Genomic DNA, 18,707 nt, shown 5'->3' on the forward strand with positions numbered 1-18,707 from the left:
GGTTGTTTTGATTATAGTAACTTTAAAAAGGGGTAATAACATTTGAATATCATCAGTTGTATTGTAATTTAAAATAAAAGTCAAGATGACCTATGATATATATTTGATATCTTTATGTCATCTTTCTCAAACTGTAGACTGGGTTTTTCTATAAGGGCAGGTATGCACACGGCATATTAAATAAACATTTTTCTAAAGCATCAATTGTGCCAAAAAAAGCTTTGGGAAAACTTTATATAACATTCTTAACAATTTTATTCTACTAGAGTGAAACACTAAAATGCATTTCAAAGGCCTACAGTGAGATGTCAAAGAAATATTTTTACTTGAATTGGGAATTTCAAACTAGAACACCAAGACCTGGGGTACATACTGACATGCCTCTGATACTAAGTTTATTTCAAGTGAAAATATTTGAGAAAGACTGTTTACGATAAAAAGTTTTTTTTAGTCTTTGCTCAGGCATGTTGTTAAGTTGAATTTTATATTCTTTTTTTACTTTTTTAAATGTTTTTATTTATTTTTGAGACAAAGAGAGAGACATAGCATGAGTAGGGGAGGAGCAGAGAGAGAGGGAGACAGAGAATCCGAAGCAGGCTCCAGGCTCTGAGCTGTCAGCACAGAGTCCCACGTGGGGCTCGAACTCACAGAGGGTGAGACCATGACCTGAGCTGAAGTCAGACATCCAACCGACTGAGCCACCCAGGTGCCCCTGAATTTTATGTTCTTGATGGAAGGATATGAAGCAGTAAGAAGAGGTAGGGGATAATTTTTCTAACATTTGATTCTAATTTCAGGTTTGGTTTTGAATTTAGAGAAAAGGATCATGTATATTAATTTGTAACTTCCTATGAAAAGATAAGGCTAGATATCAAACTACTATGCCAGGAGAAAGGAAATCGAATTTCTGGCTTCTGAGTCTCCATTTATGTTTCTTATGCCAGGCAAATTGTAATTTTGTAATGTGTCTAATATAACATTCTGCTCGATGCATAACCTTCCTTACCACTTTGATAAAATTTAATCTACTAGGCTTCACAGGCATAGTTTTGGTGACGGAAACCTCTAATTTTAACCACGTGTGTCTAAATTTAATTAATAGAAAAATTATTTTTTCTAATTACAAATATACCCTCTGGCCACATGTGTTCCTTAGTTCCAGTTTAATCCAGTTTTTCCCCAGAAATTGACAGGCATCCTCATCGTACCTCACAGTTACTCAAGAACTTCTCAAACAGTTGCAATTTCTTTACTGGTCTTCTCTTTTCTTAACTAAATAACACCGATCATATCAGTTTATTTAACATATAAAGCATTTTGAATCTTTTGATGATCCAACCTGTTCTCCTTCTTATGTGCTGTAGATTGGCACCCCCTTAAATTATAATACCTATTAATGAACATGATTCTCAGAGTATGGTTTTACCAGGAAAGACTAGAGTTTACATAAGATTTTTCTCTTTCTGTATCCTATGTTAAAAAATATGAATACATCCTTGCTCCCAGTCCAGAATAGTTACACTCCAATAGTCTTATATATCCATTTTTATTTATTTTAATGGCCTTTTCCTCATCTATGATTCTTAAAATGTTCCATTTGTAAATTGGTTTAATGTAATTTAGATTGCCATAGTAGAGAATTACTTGACACAGTTCCAAGTTAAAGAGCTGGAAACAGAATGGAAGCTCTAGTAATTTTAAATTGCTTTGCCCTGAACCTGGCAATTAAAAATAATTGCCACATTTTCAATTTTTTAGTTTCTCAATCTGGATGTGGCTGAGCTTCTGGTCTGTTAAAATAAAATGGCAAAAAAATGCATTACTTCTAATTATTACAATGCTATAGTAATAAAAATTGCCTAACTTGTGTAAAACCAGGTTTCTAGGGCTTTTAGTTTAGTTTAACAGACTCTCTTAAATGCTTCAAAAGGCCTCCATTTAACTAATTTAGTTTTGACTAGAAATCAGTGGTGGTTTATTAAGGCTCAAAATGTTCAAAAAGAAATCGAATGCCTGTCAGCCATGTTGTAGAAGGCTTTCAGCATTCAATTACAGTATCAGAGCCTTGAAAAATCACTTTCTTAAATCATTGTTATCTATCTGGGTAGGTTTGTATCCTAATACAAAATAACAAGCAAAACAAACAAACAAAAACCCACAACAAAACAGTTAATTTCCTTTAATGAACAAATTGGAGAAGGCTTTCATTTTGAAGTCATCAACAAAGAAACCTGAAAACAAATTATTTGGGCAATACCTGGTCCAGCTATTTTCTTCAGTCTTGGAATTTCCCTAGGTATAAGATTTACTAGATGCTCAGCTTACAGGAGAATTATATTTTCTTTAAAACACAAACAGCTTGAGTAGAAAAGGACCATGATAGCATACAACAATCTTGTATATAATCTTTAATAATAACTACGAATTACAAGTATTCACCTGGTTAGTGAATGCACATTTCCACTTTTTTAAATCTTCATTTCACAGGAAAAACTGGCTGGGAATGTTCTCTACACTTTAATTTCACCCATACGGCCTGCAAGTCTTTTCTCGCGTTGCAATTCTCTCTTTATATCTGGATTTCTTAAAAGAGTTTTGATAATACCATTCATGAAGTACCTACTGCCAATCCTTGCATTTTTGAAACTTAATATGTATGCAGAAGGTAGAAATAAGTGCCTGTAGCTGAAATGAAAGAACACAAAGTTCTAGAAATAAATGTTTGAAATGCAAAATAGTCTGGCCCTTTAATCAAACATTTATTAAGTGCCAACATGGGTCTGGTACTCAGTGGGGCATTAGATCAGAGTGCTTACAATAAATTTCTGTGCCAGGCAATGTGTGTGACTCAGGTGTCATTGGTCCATTCACCTTGGTTTAAAAAAAATGTTTTTAAGTGATTCTGACTTGGCTTTTGATTCCAGTCAAACTCATGATTATTATTCTATCTATATCTATTTCTGTATCTTAAGAAAAGGTTGAAGAAGTATTATCTTAACTCATTTTTAAAGGGAAAGAGGTCTCTTAGAAAATGAATAGCTGTATTTTAATAGGTTCGATTACAATAATCATGACCAATAGTTACAAGGGCAAATGCATGATCTCTTCTGATGTTCTCAACAAATTTATAAATTTGCTACTCTTGTTACCCTCATTTTGCAGATGAGGAAAGAGGGGCACAGAAAATTTAAAAACATACTCAGTACCTCACAGCTAGGTACTTTGAAATCAGTCTCTGATTTGGCTTTGAATCAGTCTCTCTCCCTCTAGAATCTGAGCATTTAATCATTATGTTCATATTTATAGTATAATAAATGTGCTGAGGTATGTATTATTGTTAATAACAGTTATCTTTTTATTTTTTATATATATTTCCTCATTTGTCTTTTATTAAACAAGACAATCAAGAATACTTTGAAAGTGAATGGCAAATTTAAAAGCTATGGAGAAATGAGAATTTTAAGTTCAGAATATACAATTATTATGCATATTATTTTAGTTTCATCCAACTATTTTATGTCTTTGAAAGTTGTTGAATTATAGTCACAAAGCAACTTCAATTTTATAGCCCCTTGGGTAGGTATCTCAGATTTTAGGTGGGTTTTCTCATTTTCCAGTTTTATTCCACAATCATGTCTTACCATGAATTTCTTTTATGTTATATTTTTTTTAAATTAACTTAGTACACACAGCATGGAGAAAGCCTGCAGGTGCTGGAAATAGCATTCAAGTTGAAGACTTTGAGTTTTGTTTTTTTACGGCTTGAGCTAGCTGAGAGTGTGTGAACTCAATCCCTTTGCTATAAAACAAGAACTTAGATTAAATATAGACCTTTCTACAATAACATTCTTATTGTAAATGTCATTATGATTCTTAATCGAAGTCATTATTTTTCATTAATTAAAAAAGATATTGGATCTTTTTATATTATATTTTTATATGATAGAGTTCTAAAGATAACTGAAAAAAATTGTTAGGAACGTGATGGAGGGAAAGTAGTTAAATCGTGATGAGAAAAAGAGTATATCATTTGTGAGAAAGCAAACCTGGAAATGACAAATGGGTGAGGGTCACGTTAAATACAAATCTTGTCCAATCTCTGAGTGATAGTGGTGAGAAATAAGATCATGCAGAATGTGAAATGTTTAGTAACTTATTTTCTCTTATATTTATGGTCATTTACTATATTCCATTGATATCTACTATTACCTTTTGCATAAAAACATGGCAGATTATATCTATTATCATTATAATTGTCATTATTTTTTTAATATTTTATTTTTAATTTTTTTAATGTTTATTTGTTTTTGAGAGGGAGAGACAGAGTGCAAGTGGGTGAGGGGTAGAGAGAGAGGGAGACACAGAATCTGAAGCAAGCTCCAGGCTCTGAGGTGTCAGCACAGAGCCCAACGCGGGGCTTGAGCTCAACAACCATGAGATCATGACCTGAGCCAAAGTCAGAAGCTTAACAAACTGAGTCAACTAAGATATTTTATTTTTTATTGTGAATTTTTATTTTTAAAATAAAAAAAATATTATTTATTGTAAATCAAAGTGTACAGCAACTAAGATTTTAATTTACCTAACTAATTAATTAATTAATTTACTTTTAAGTCTTATGGCCCTAGAAATATCCATGAGTTTATACTTATATATAGGAAAATAAATGAATGAATGGGAGCGAAAGGACAGTTCTTCAATACAGTAAAATTCCAATTAATACATAGAGATGGAATGATGGAAATAAAAAATCAACATTTGGTGCATAGCACACTAATATTTGCTGAAGGCAAGAATGGATGCTAAAATTAATGAGTGAAGCGTGATAAGAAATAGTTTATTTATATAGCCTCAGGCTCTCTTTCAAAAAATATGTATTAATTTCAGAGAAGAAAGTCATCTAGAGATACCTGTCCAGAGCTCACATTGACCAAATGATCAAGGTTAATCTCACTGATAATGAGAACTGTCAGTATAATCCATAGGTTGATACTGTGCACCGAGAAGGATGCAATGTCATTGTCATACTTATGGTAGCTTATCCAAAGTTGATGCATGAAAACATATCGAACAAACCCAAATTCAGGAACATCTACAGAATCAGTGGCCAGTACTATCCAAACATGTCAAGATCATGAAAGACAAATCTCTTTCTGATTGGAAGGAGACATGAAACTAAATGCAGTGTTGGATCCCACACCTGAAAAAGAGCTTTAGTGGAACAATTGGTGGGTTCAACAAAGTCTGCAGGTTAGTTCCTAGTATTACATCAATGTCAATTTCCTATTTTTGATAATTTCATTATGGTCATATAAGGTATTAACATTTGAGGAAATTGTGTGATGTGTATGGATAACTGTTTTTCTGAGTTTTGAGACTTTTTGTTATTCTGTAATTATTCCAAAATGGGAAGCTAAAAAGCAAAAAAATAAATAAATAAATAAATAAATAAAATAAAATAAATGCAATAACTTCTTGGTAATTTTGGCTTTGAGTTTCTCATGTTTAGTCTTGTTTTAGAAAAGTTACCTTTACTAGTTTTTTTTTTCTATGCTATCTCAAAATCTGCTAATTCATCTTGCTAACTATCCGATACAGTGTTGATAATTTAAAAAATTGAACATTTTGAACAGTTGTTTCTAAACATTTAAGTAGGCAAAGATAAAGTAATAGAAGCCAGTTCCCTGTCCTAGAGGAGTTCACAATTAAAGGAGGGATATGTAGGCTATATATGTTTGGGAAGCTAAATTACTATACAATGCTAAATGTAGTATATTGACAAATGCTTTTCATTACAGAAGAGGTTGGTACACTCTGATAGTTAAGGACTGAAATTAACTTGAATATGAAGGCAGGGTCATATGGTTTAGAGGATAGCACTAGGCGCTCAGAGATGTTTAGAAAATTTTGAGTAGTTAATTGGAGTAGGAATGAACATTCTTTTGGTTGTGGTAATTAAAATAAACTCATATATAATTTATCACAAGATTTCTCTGTGCTTATCAATAAAGAGAAAATCATTTATTCATCGCATTAACTTTCTGAGGTATTTTATATCATTTAATTCAGGTTTGTAAATGAGAAGCAGACTATGAGGATGATGTAAATTATCCAGGATTACACTGGTAGATAAAGCAGTGGGGCCAAATGTGTTCGACTCTAGAGCCACAGTTTTCTAAATAAAAGAGATGTCATGCTAGAGAATAAAGTTGTTTCTTTACTTGATTTTAAGAAGATGTGTGCCAGAGAGGATGAATCCTCTCAGAGGCTTGGAAGGACTGTTGTGAATACTTTATAAATAATCATGCTGTTTTGTCTGAAATGGATAGTAATCACTGCTCTAGTGTTTGTGGGTCATATGGAAAGTGCTACTACACTACTCCATACAAAAAATATCCTTTGTTGCTGTGACCTGGGTTGACTTGGAAGCAATCAGCTGAACAATAGTCTAGACATACAAAGTAATCAAGCTCTTCTGTGATTGAGGACCTAAAATAAGGTGGTGCCAAGACCTGGTGAGTGGATGGAGGAGTAAAAGTGGTTGGGTGTTGGGGTGCCTGGGTGGCTTAGTCAGTTTGGCGTAGGACTCAATTTCAGCTCAGGTCATGATCTTGCAGTTTGTGCGTTTGAGTCCTGCATTGGGCTCCACGATGGCAGTGCAGAACCTGCCTGGGATTCTCTCTCACTCTCTGCCCCTCCCCTGCTCGCTCTCTCTCTCTCTCTCTCTCTCTCTCTCTTAGAATAAAAAAAAATCATTGGGTCTCTGAGTGTAATTATGGATGGTTCTCAGGTGCTCCTAGATACTACTTTTAAGAAACATTCTAGAAACTGATAGCCGCAGGAATATATAATCAAGGGAAGTTTTTGAGAGGTGAGTTTCTGACATATTGAATGTGAGATTTGTCTAGGACATCCAAGTGAAGGTTTTCAGTAAGCTTTCTTTTCAAAAGGAAATGATTTGTGTTTTAGATATAGATTTGGCAGTCATCAGTAGATTAGCAAGCAATATAGTAGCAAGCATAATACAATTATTAGCAGATGCAACCTAATTTATAAAACCTTCTCTGTAAGTTCAGTGAAGTCTCAGCAATCTGCGCAATCATATCTTGCAAGGAAGTTTATGTAGCAATGATACACAGTCAGATAACTGAAAGGAATCACAAGCCACTAAGAGAGAACTCACACGGATGCCATAGAAAATTCTATCTTCAAGTTTCAAGAAAGGTAAAGATACACGAAGGAGGAGAAGGAGATGCAGGCAAGCAGAGGTATCCACAGACTTTCAGGTGCAGATCTCAGGGTTTTTACTTAGCTGCATGGAATATCACAGTTAAACTTCACAAGTTCTTTAAGAATAAATGCACCAGCACAAAAAAATTGCACTTCAGCATGAAAAACACTGCAAAGAACAATATCTTTTATCTCCTGTCAGAAAGCATTTCTGAGAACAAATCATCCAACCTTATGCAACTTCAAAGAAGTAATCATTTCAGTAAGAAAAATCCAAAAGCATGTAGTATAACTATTTATCATTACAGAAATGACTCTGCATAGAAAATGAGCATATCAAACCCACTTACACATTACATTTTTTTAACTGGGCAATTAAGCCTTGTCAAAAACACTCTTTTGTACTTGGTTTTGAGACATGTTACCCAATGGTAAAATGTGTATTCTGAGTCCTATACAGTGGCTTGGAAACAGTTTGCCTCTATTATGAAAATAAATTTAAAGTATTAACATTTTTCATTTCTTTCAAAATATCCCAAGATGTGGCACACATATAATTCCATAAAGTGAAAACGCTGTACTACATTATGTTTGCTTTTGTTTTCTTTAAATCACATATTTACTATTGGGTCACACTGAGATGTATTAGGTTGGAAGAATAAATGCAATTTGAAATCGTACAAGAACATGTTAGGGAAAACAGTTTCTCTTGCCTATTTCAAGGAATAGATATCCTGGCAAAAGTCTGAGGAAATCAATCAAGAATTATATAATTGCTGGAGTGCCTGTGTGGCTCAGTACGTTAAGGGTCCAACTTTAGCTTAGATCATGATCTCATGGTTCAGGAGTTCAGGCCCCACGTCAGGCTCTGTGCTGACAGCTCAGAGCCTGGAGCCTGCTTTGGATTCTGTGTCTCCCTCTCTCTGCCCCTCCCCTGCTTGTGATCTGTCTCTCTCTCTTTCAAAATTAAATAAAAATTAAAAAAAAGAATTAAAAAAAGAGAATTGGATAATTGCTATGTTCCAAAGGTTAGGGCTGTGTCGTTGACAGATGTCAGTGTTTATGCCCGTGGATCCAACACCTTAAAATAACAAGCATTACCATGAATTTTCCCAGGGAACATATTCTTCAAGATTTTCTTCAAGTAACAAGGAAAGTTTGGGATTATCAGGAAGACGCCAAAGAAAAATGATTTAATTTAAGGAAAGCTGAAGAAATTCAATTTAAATATTACACCCAGGCATTCTTCCAGGTTTTAGCCAACATATTTATTTATATAGCACTGTTTTAATATATACATTTATAAATAATGTTATTCTACATAGTGTCAAAGTTATTCCTTTTTCTACGTTCCGTGGAGACAGAACAAAGAAGTGCTTCAGTCAAACAAATACCCTTCTTTGAACACCAGCCTCTGCCTCATCTGTTCGAAGAGGCTCATGTGAGGAACAACTGCGTAATGTCCGGCACATAGTAAACCCTTAAAGAAAATAAGTAATGTCATGCTTTTTCTTCATGACAAGGATTGTGTTTTTAAAACATCTGTTGTAAAGGGCTAGGTTGCCATTTTGATGTTTTGTTTTGCTTTGTTTTTATTTCAATATATCTCCAATGCTTTTGTAAAAGACAGCAATTACACACTGCTACTACATTTACTGGTGGTGCTTTCCTGGGTCTTAGGTAGTGTCCTTTCATTCATACACAAAGTGAGACTCAGCCAAAGACTCCAAGAGATGTCTGCAGACCATGAGAGTACTGTCCGCCTCCTCTCTGCTTCTCTTCTGGGCAAATTCTAGCACTGGAATCTGCCCAACCTCTTCCTTCTCAAATCAGCACAATAATTAGGCTCCATTTGGTTTTCCCTCCTGTACTGTGTCCTAGGAACTGCCTTCTTACAATACGCTGGTATGAGGGAGCGCTTTCCTGCTTTATTCCCCTCTCAGAGACCACAGCTCTGCTCTGCCTGTTAGTCAATGTCTAAAAAACACTGTTTCAGACACAGTATCTGGTTTTCTAATTCTTTAATAAGAGAGGATAAATTTGGCTTCTGATAATCCATATCAGGGAACAGTCGCAGATATTATGAGTACCTTTATGCCAACAAATATGACAGCTTGGGTGTAATAGACAAATTCCTTTAAAATGCAAATTAACAAGGCTGACAGTAAAAGAAATAGAAAATTTGAACCTCTGTATATCCATTAAAGAAAAAAGAACACATTAGGAAAACTTGCCCGAAAAGGAAACCACAGGTCAATTAGTGATTTTTTTCTTTTTTAAGGAAGAGATGCCTCCATTCTTGAGTAAAATCTTCCAAAGAATAAAAACAGAGAAAACACTTCCCAAATATATTTTTTAGGAGGCCAGTATAATAATCTTGCTACCCAAACCTGAAAAAAAAACAGCAAAACTAAATTACAGACAAACTGCTTTTATAATAATATACATACAATCCGCCCCCAAAATTAGCACCTCTATTAAAGTGATGTATAAAAAGAATAATGCCTGACTTATAAAATGAGGCTTACTTCAGGAAAGCATGGGTGATTTAATGTCAAAACTATCTTAATAAACTTTACTTTTTCTTTACAGAAAAAAAGTGCAGGAGGAACATCAGACAAAAGGAAAGCTATTAGCATACAAGGTGTTTTTAAGTTTTTGGTACGATTTTGAATTTTTTATCAGGAGTTGGTTTTGAAGTATAATAAAAAGTTTCACTGTCATTTATTTCTTGGCTAATCATCAAGGATTTCATCAGTGTCTGTAGCAGCAGAAAAATACTTACAGGATATCCCTGATTTAAAAAAAGTAATAGAAGATTTCTTTAAATTTTGCATACAGAAAAATCATATTTTTATTTTTTTTACACTTAAACAATTAATTACCTTTACTAAGTTGTGGCACTTCCTTCGGGGGGGGGGTCTCTTCATCACTCAATTATTTGACAAGATCAAATCTTCATATATACCTTTATAAAATCATGTTTTTTTCCTCTCATTTATAGTAGTTATAATTTACACTTGTTTGTGTGATAACTTGATCAATGTGTTTATTCTCCACTAAAAGTAGGGTCTGTGAAAAAATGATTTCTTAATTTTGATCAACAATGTAGTTACAGCAGTTAGCAGAATGCCTGGGAAATAATAGGTTTTGGAATGAACAAATATATAATATTTGGAATGAATAAAGAAAGGAGTGGAACAAAATTATTTTCCCTGACTGTAATAAAATTAAAATTATGATATTTATAAAATGTTTAATATTAAGGTATAGTTCATGTATAAAACAATGATTTAGGGGTACCTCAGTGACTCAGTCAGATAAGCGTCTGACTTTGACTTGTCATGATCTCAAAGTTCAGTCAGTTCGAGCCCCACGTCGGGCTCTGTGCTGATAGCTCAGAGCCTGGAGCCTGCTACCCATTCTCTGTCTCCCTCCCTCTCTGCCCCTCCCCTGCTTGCACTATGTCTCTAAAAAATAAATATATAAATCATTAAAAAATAAACAATGATTTACTCAGTAATGTATTTATTTGGCACTTATGAAAGAGGTCGATATGTGCAATGTGCTCATGAAAGTATGAAGATAAAGCATTCAACATGCTCTTATTTTTTTGGTTCTGTTTTTAATGTTATATTTTGAACTAAGTTTACACTTATAGAAAAGTTACAAATATAGCATTCAGAGTTCCTGTTTATCCCTCACTCAGCTTCCCCTAATGTTACAAGTGTTACATAACCATAGTACAATTATCAAGACCAGGGAACTAATAGTAATATATATAGTATAGGTTAGTATATATAATATATAAATATTAATATATTAATATTTAATAATTAATATTAATATAGTAAAATCCTATGAACTAAACCAAAGTCTTATTCAACATTCACCAGTATTTTCACTATTGTCCTTTGTCTATTCGAAAATTCTAAGATCCCATGATTCATTTTCTTGTTATTTTCCTTAGTCTCCTCTGTGAGAATTCCTCAATTTTTCCCTTTTGTTTTTTATAACATTGACATTGTTGGAGAGTACTGATACATTATTTTCCAAAATGCCTTCAGTCTAGGTTTGCCTGATGTATCTCATTGTTGTGAGATTACACATTTTTGTCAAGAATACCATACAAATAATGTTGCACCCTAGCACATTGAATTGAGGGTTTTATGATGAGGATATATATTAACCTCCATCATTTGATTAAGATTGATATCTGTTGGGTTTCTTTGCTGTACAATTCTACATTTTCCTTTGTACTTGATGCATATATGTTGGGGCAAAATATTTCAAACCAAGCGAACACTATTTTTCCTCAAATTTTCACCAGGTACTTTTAACATCCATTTTGGGATCTTGCCTAAAACAATGATCATGGTGTGTTTGCCTTCATGATCATGGAGATTTTATATTACCCTCTTTCCTGTATACTTATTATCTGGGATTCTAGAAGGGAGAGCTTCTCCTTTCCATTTATGTATGATGTATGTATGTATGTATGTATTTCAACATTAATCCATGGTTGTATATGTTATTGTAGGAATTATCATAAATGTTATTATTTATTTTCTTGTGCAATTCATATTGGATTTGGCCACTGGGAACATCTTCAAGTTGGCCTCTGCATCGTGTGCTTAATGAATTGGATATTTTATGGCATAAGAAGAAATTTCATGGTCATCTTGCATTTTCCCTGCCTCAGCCAGGTTCAAAGAATCCTGGGTTTTTTATTAGAGAATCATATTTAAAAACCAAGATCTGAGTGTTCCATGGGCTCCTTGCTAGTGAGGTATCATTGCTTCTACGCCATCCCAGTAGAAAAAAACTAGGAAACATACGTAAGTGTGCTAACTATGCCTGTATGCATGTCTGCATCTGTGTATATGTGTGTATTTGTATGTGTGTGTGGATCCTATCATAAATTCATACTGATCCTGATTCCCATTCAATACCACTGCACTCATTTTAGCTTTTCCTCTTTCCTTATTTGTATTTTTTCTCCAACAGTGAATAAATGCACTCTTATTATCAATAATATAATATCTACTCGTTCAATTCTACTGTATACCTAATATAGTTTTACAATCGCTAACAATTAGCAGTTAAAAATTGCTAATTCCCGGGGCGCCTGGGTGGCTCAGTCGGTTGAGCGCCGACTTCGGCTCAGGTCACGATCTTGCGGTCCGTGAGTTCGAGCCCCGCATCGGGCCCCTGTGCTGACAGCTCAGAGCCCGGAGCCTGTTTCAGATTCTGTGTCTCCCTCTCTCTGACCCTCCCCCATTCATGCTCTGTCTCTCTCTGTCTCAAAAATGAATAAAAACGTAAAAAAAAAAAAAATTAAAAAAAATTGCTAATTCCCCTTTGAATGACACATTTACTAACTCAATTGCAGCATTTATGTGCAATTATTTTTGTCTGTAGTCTTACGGTAGTCAGTCAAGTTATTGGAGGTTACGGAGGTCAATTTTTATACTTTCCTATCACCTTCGGTATGATTATTCTTTCCAGTACAATTAGGTTCATTTGTTAGCATTTTATTCCACTTAATATTTTCTCTGCACTCTAATTGGTTTTAATGTTTGCTTATTTGGGGGAGGCATGTGCAACATTACTATGGCTTTGAAAATCAGAACAATACAAATAACATACTCAGAGAAGTGACGCCCTTATCATTGCTATATCCTGATACCATTTTACCCTCTCCTCCACCCTCTCCCCACCTACTTCTTGTGGGGAAACAGTTTCTTTAGTTTCTGATTTATTTCTCCTGTAATTCCAATGTACTAATGAGCAAAAACATGTGCTTTTTTAGATCTCATTTTTCTGAAATGGAGGGACGTTTATGCTATAAATATTGTTTTATTCTTCCATTTTTTTCACTGAACAGTATGGCCTAGAAATCATTTCATAGTAGTTTGTAGATATATTCTCATTTGTTTTGATAGTTGCATAGTACTCCGGTGTCTGGATCCTCAATAGCTATTTAACCATTCTCCTCTGCACAGACATTTAAATTGTTTCCAATGGTTTATAATTGCAAACATAATTGCTGCAAGGCAGTAACTTGGACATGTGCATTTTCATATTTTTGTAGGTATGTCTTTAAGGTAGATTCCTAGAGGTGAAATGTAAGTGCTGGACTGTGTACTTCTGTTTGTTATTGCCAACTTTCCCTCCAGAAGGAGGTTTCGATTTGGATTCCCACCCAAAACATGTGAGAGTGACTATTTCCCCGAAATCTTGATAAAAGGATGCATTACATTATTTAAAATTTTTTGCCAGTCTGGTAGATTAGAAATAGTATCTCAATTTTCCATTTGCATTTCTCTGATTATGAGTGAACGCTAACGTATTTTTGTATATTTGACAGCACTTTTTAGACCTCTCTATTGATTTGCCTTTTAATGTATTTTGCCATTTTTCTCTTGGGTTTTCGGTGCGTTGACTTTCAATTCTAAAGATATCCTGATGTGTAGTCCCCCCCCTTATCCACAAACGATACATTCTAAGATTCCCAATGGTTTCTGACACTGCAGGTAATACTGAACCCTATATGTACCATGATTTTTCTATATGTACATACCTGTGATAAAGCTGAATTTATAAATGAGGGACAGTAAGAGATTAACAGTAAGTACTACTCAAATAAAACAATTAGAATAGAATACCATAAAGTTTTGTGAATGCGGTTTCCCTCTCTCAAAATATCTTATTGTACCGTACTTACCCTTCTTGTGATGATGTGAGATGATACAAGGCGTACGTGGTGAGACGAAGTGAGATTAATGGCACAGGCATGTGACTTGCTATTCGGCTATTGGAGACCTTCTGACATAAGGGCCACTGTTGACCGCAGGTGACTGAAACCACAGAAAACTGCGAAGGAGGGGCGACTACTGTACATCGTTAGCTCCTTGTGTTAGGTGCTGCAATTATTTTCTCCCCATTTTGTTAGTTATCTTTTGCCTTTTTGACGGTGATTTGCATCAAATTTAGAAAAATATTATGTAGTCAAATTTATTAACCTTTTTTTTTCTTGCCTTCAGATTTGAGTCAGAGTTTGAAAGCCTTTCCCCAAATCCTGATTAAAGAGACATTTATTTTTAACCTCTCATAGGATGTGTAAGTTTTCATTTTCAACATTTAGATCCAAAATTTATTTGAAATTTGTTCTTGTGTATGATACAAGATAGTTTTAATTGATATTTTCCAAAACAATCAGTTGTCCCATAACAGTTGATTAAAATGTCCATCTTGGGGTGCCTGGGTGGCTCAGTCGGTTAAGCGTCCGACTTTGGCTCAGGTCATGATCTCACGGCCTGTGAGTTCAAGCCCCGTGTCGGGCTCTGTGCTGACAGCTCAGAGCCTGGAACCTGCGTGAGATTCTGTGTCTCCCTCTCACTCTCTGCCCCTCCTGTGCTCGTGCTCCCTCTCTCTCTGTCTCTCAAAAATAAATACACACAATTTTTTTTTTTAAATCTGCATCTTTACCTTAATAATTTAAGATGTCATCATGTCATATACTAAATTTTGGTGTGTATTTAGGTCTAATTTTGGACTTCTGCTACTATTCCGTGATATACCTATACATGACCCAGTACCACACTGGTTCAACAACAGTCATCAAAGCATGTGTTAATAATTTACTTTGTAGTTTTTCTTCTTCCAGTTTTCTTTTTTCTAACCATTTTTGCTTATTTTTTCTTCTGCATAAACTTCTGTATCATATTTTTTAAAAATTGGTTTTTATGGGGTTCCTGGGTGGCTCAGTCAATTAAGCGCCTGACTCTTGCTTTCAGCTCAGGTCAGGATCTTGTGGTTCATCAGTTCAAGCCCCGCATCCGGCTCTGTGATGACAGTGCAGAGTCTGCTTAGGATTCTCTCTCTTTCCCTTTCTTTCTGCTCCACTCCCGCTCATGCTCTCTCTCTCAAAATAAACAAATTTCTTAAAAAAATAAATAAAAATAGCATTTTGGACATTATTGGATTGAGTGTATAAATTCAGTAGGAAAGAATTCACTTAATTATAATGTTTAATTTTTCTATCCAGGAGGAGGGGTTATGTTTCCACTTGCTTAAGTTTACTTTGCTGTCTTCCAAGAATGTTTTAAAATGTTTCCTCATATTGGAAAACACAGTGCAAAAAATATTTTTGCACACTTCTTGTTAACCCCTTCCCAAGTAGTAAATCTTTTCTGATGCTATTATAAGGATGGTTTTAATCTCTATGATCTCTAGGTGTTTGTTTTTTGTGTATATGAATGGAATTGACCTTTGCACATCAAAATTTTATTCTACTACTTCACTGAATTGTTAGTTTTTTTTTACTTTATTTATCATCAGTTGTCTGAGACAGACCAGATTTGTGATCATACCATCTGCAGGTAGAGATCTTTTTAACCCCTCTTTACACATTGATTTCTAATTGATTCTGTTTTTTTTAAATGTTTATTTTATTTATTATTGAGAGAGAGAGAGAGAGAGAGAGAGAGAGAGAGAAAGAGAGAGAGAGCGCTCATGCATGAGCAGGGAGGGACAGAGAAACAGGACAAATCCCTGAGAGAAAATCCCAAGCAGGCTCCACACTGTCAGCACAGAGCCCTATGTGGGGCTCAATTCCATGAACAGTGAGATCAAGACCTGAACAGAAATCAAGAGTCAGACGCTTAACCAACTGAGCTACCCAGGCACCCCGATTTTACTTTCTAATTGTATTGTTTACTACCACCAGTAAAATGTTCCATAATAACAGTAGTAGTAGTAATAATAATAATAATGATGATAATATTGAATAATAGTAGTGGGCATACTTGCCTTGTTCTTGATCTTGGTGGAAATGCCTTTTAGTGTTTTCATCTCTGGTGAACTACTTTCTAATGAACTACTTTCATTAAAATTTTCATGAATTTTGTTTTGTTTTATTCATTTGATATTGCTTTAGTTTTCCTCCTTGTTCTAAAAATGTATTTAGGCTAGTGATAAGTCTCTGTTTTTCATAATTTGGCTACACACAAAAGATAAAGAGGCTTTTGTCATATAATCATAGATCCTAGAAAATCACTGTAGCAAAGATTTATATATTTTTCTAAAGTTATTGTTCTCTGTGGATGATGCCTCCACAGTGTTCTATCTATCAGCACTTTTTCCATCACAAAAGAAAATCTGTTCTTTCCAGGAATGTGAGGCTTAGTGCATTTTTTTGACATAACAATATTTTCGTCTTAAATTGAATATTGTGCAAAATGGTTATTATATCCTTGTTCTTGTTTTATTTTTGTGAATTTAATTAAGATAGAGGATGGACTGTTCTGATGACCAGAAGGAGGGATTTGTTATTTAAATAAAATGATTTTCAAGCAAAGCCAAAGTAAATAGATGTGGAAACCAAAGTGGCTTGTGTCATACCCATTCAGCTAAGTTTAATCTCTGCCAATCTGAGCCCAATGTAAAGTTAGTTTTAAGCTCTTCACATACCACATTCTACAATTAATTCTATTGAAAAAAAAAAAGATGATTTGTGTTGACCTGGCTTTATTTTAGTGTCTAAGTGGTTTCTTGATCCCTTTAGATTCTTAAAGAAATTCTTTTGAGGCCCCTTGGTTTTCCTTCTAGTATTTTCTATATCATTTGTCTTATGACCTTGGAATCATGCAGTTTACTTAATTAACAATAATATCTCAGTATAAGGGTAACATTTATACAAAATATTTATTAGAATGAATAGTATGTTTTATGATAGAAGTGATGCTTTTTCATAAGCATTTCATTTCTATGAAATGAAAGGTACAAAGAAAAAGTATATAAAAAATAACTACCTGTGGAAATTATTTTTATAATCATACTCTGTGAATTTATAAAGATTATGCAATGTTACAACCTTTTTGATACGTGACTTTTCTTACATAGAAACTAACTTTTTGGTTTTTAGGAGAAATGTGCCCCATTAAAATCAACCATTTTTAAAAAGTGGCCCAGTCAATGGCAGGCACTGTTTTCGGACTGTATATGTAAACTGCAGACATGTAGAAAACACAGTTCATTGCTTTCCTGTCTGAGCAGAATTGTTTTTTTTTTTTTTATTCAGCAACTAAAAGTTATTTACATAAAATGAATATTGAACACTTGCAACAAGTTGCTTTCTCTTCCCCCCTAAGATTCAGAAAACCACATTTTGAAAATTTTAGACTGCGCTTTGGTGTTCTTTTTTTAGAAATGCTTTTGTAGTTTTTCCTTCCCCAAGATGTGCCCTGGTGATTTATTTCATCTCATGAGCATATTCAAGATGCTTAGATACGGTGTAGGATCTATGTGGCTGCGAAAAACACTGTACCTTCTCAGCGAACGAGGTCACGGTTTCTATTCATGCTTAAAGACTTACGGCTCGCAAACCGTAACTCTGGGAAGGACCTTTTTGCTATGCTCCAAATAGCCACGTGTCTGGAAGACAGTAATGCCACTGTGTCCCTGACATGCCTCAAACTCAGCATGCCAAAGCTGAACCTTCCCTTCTTATCCACACTCATTTCCAGCCCTGGAGTCCACTGTTCCTCCTCTTCCAAGTCCAGGTGTATTGTATGGCCCTGCGGGCCTGAAACCAGAGGATTAATTTTGATGTTACTCAGTCTCAAATTTTGGATCATTCCAACCCTTAAACCTCTCTCTGATGGATTCTCTTGCTGATTTTTTTTTCTTTCTGACTCCAGTTTTATCACCCCTTTATATTTCTGTCTTTCATTGCCTATATGTTTATCTATAAACAAACAAACAAACAAACAAACAAACCATAGACGAAGCCACTTATCTTGCCACATCAGTCTCCTGCTTAAAGTAGTACAAGTCTTCGCAAGGCGGGCGGAATGTGATCTGTGCTTTATAGTATTGACAAAAGCCGTTTGTGTTTATTTATCATCAGCCTGGCTAATATCCATCCTGCTGCTGCCTTGTGCACACTGGCTGACTTAGGTTTCTTTCAAGTATCAGGAAACAAACACAATCGGATTACCTTAGATAATAGGAGTTTCTTTTCAGTGAAAGTAGGGACACAGAGAATGGTCTGAGCTACCAAACAACCCCTGTTCACAGAGAATGTGGCTTGTTTCAGAATTTTGGGCATCTCCAGCCTCACCCCTCTTGGCAGTTCTGTCAGCAGCCAGCCCCCTGCTCTGCTATGTCCGTCCTCCAGCCTTCCAATCACCACTGCTCCGAGTTTCTGTTTCTGCAGTTTCCATCATGGGAGCTAACTTCTTTTTAAATGCCTTCTCTCTAATATGTCATCTCTTTTGTCTCCTAGCTTCCGCTTTCTAACTTCTCTCCATGTGTCTCGTCAAAGGAACATTCTAGACAAAAGGGTTCAAAAAGAAAAGAAAAAAAATGTACTTGCCAAAAGTTGCAAGGCAGACATCAGAAAGAGTGGCTTGAAAAGAAGTACAGTGCATTTATAACAGAAAATAAAAATCATAGATTACCACAGGATGTCC

This window comes from Panthera uncia, chromosome B1, assembly GCF_023721935.1.
Source record: "Panthera uncia isolate 11264 chromosome B1, Puncia_PCG_1.0, whole genome shotgun sequence".
NCBI classification, from domain to species: Eukaryota; Metazoa; Chordata; class Mammalia; order Carnivora; family Felidae; genus Panthera; species Panthera uncia.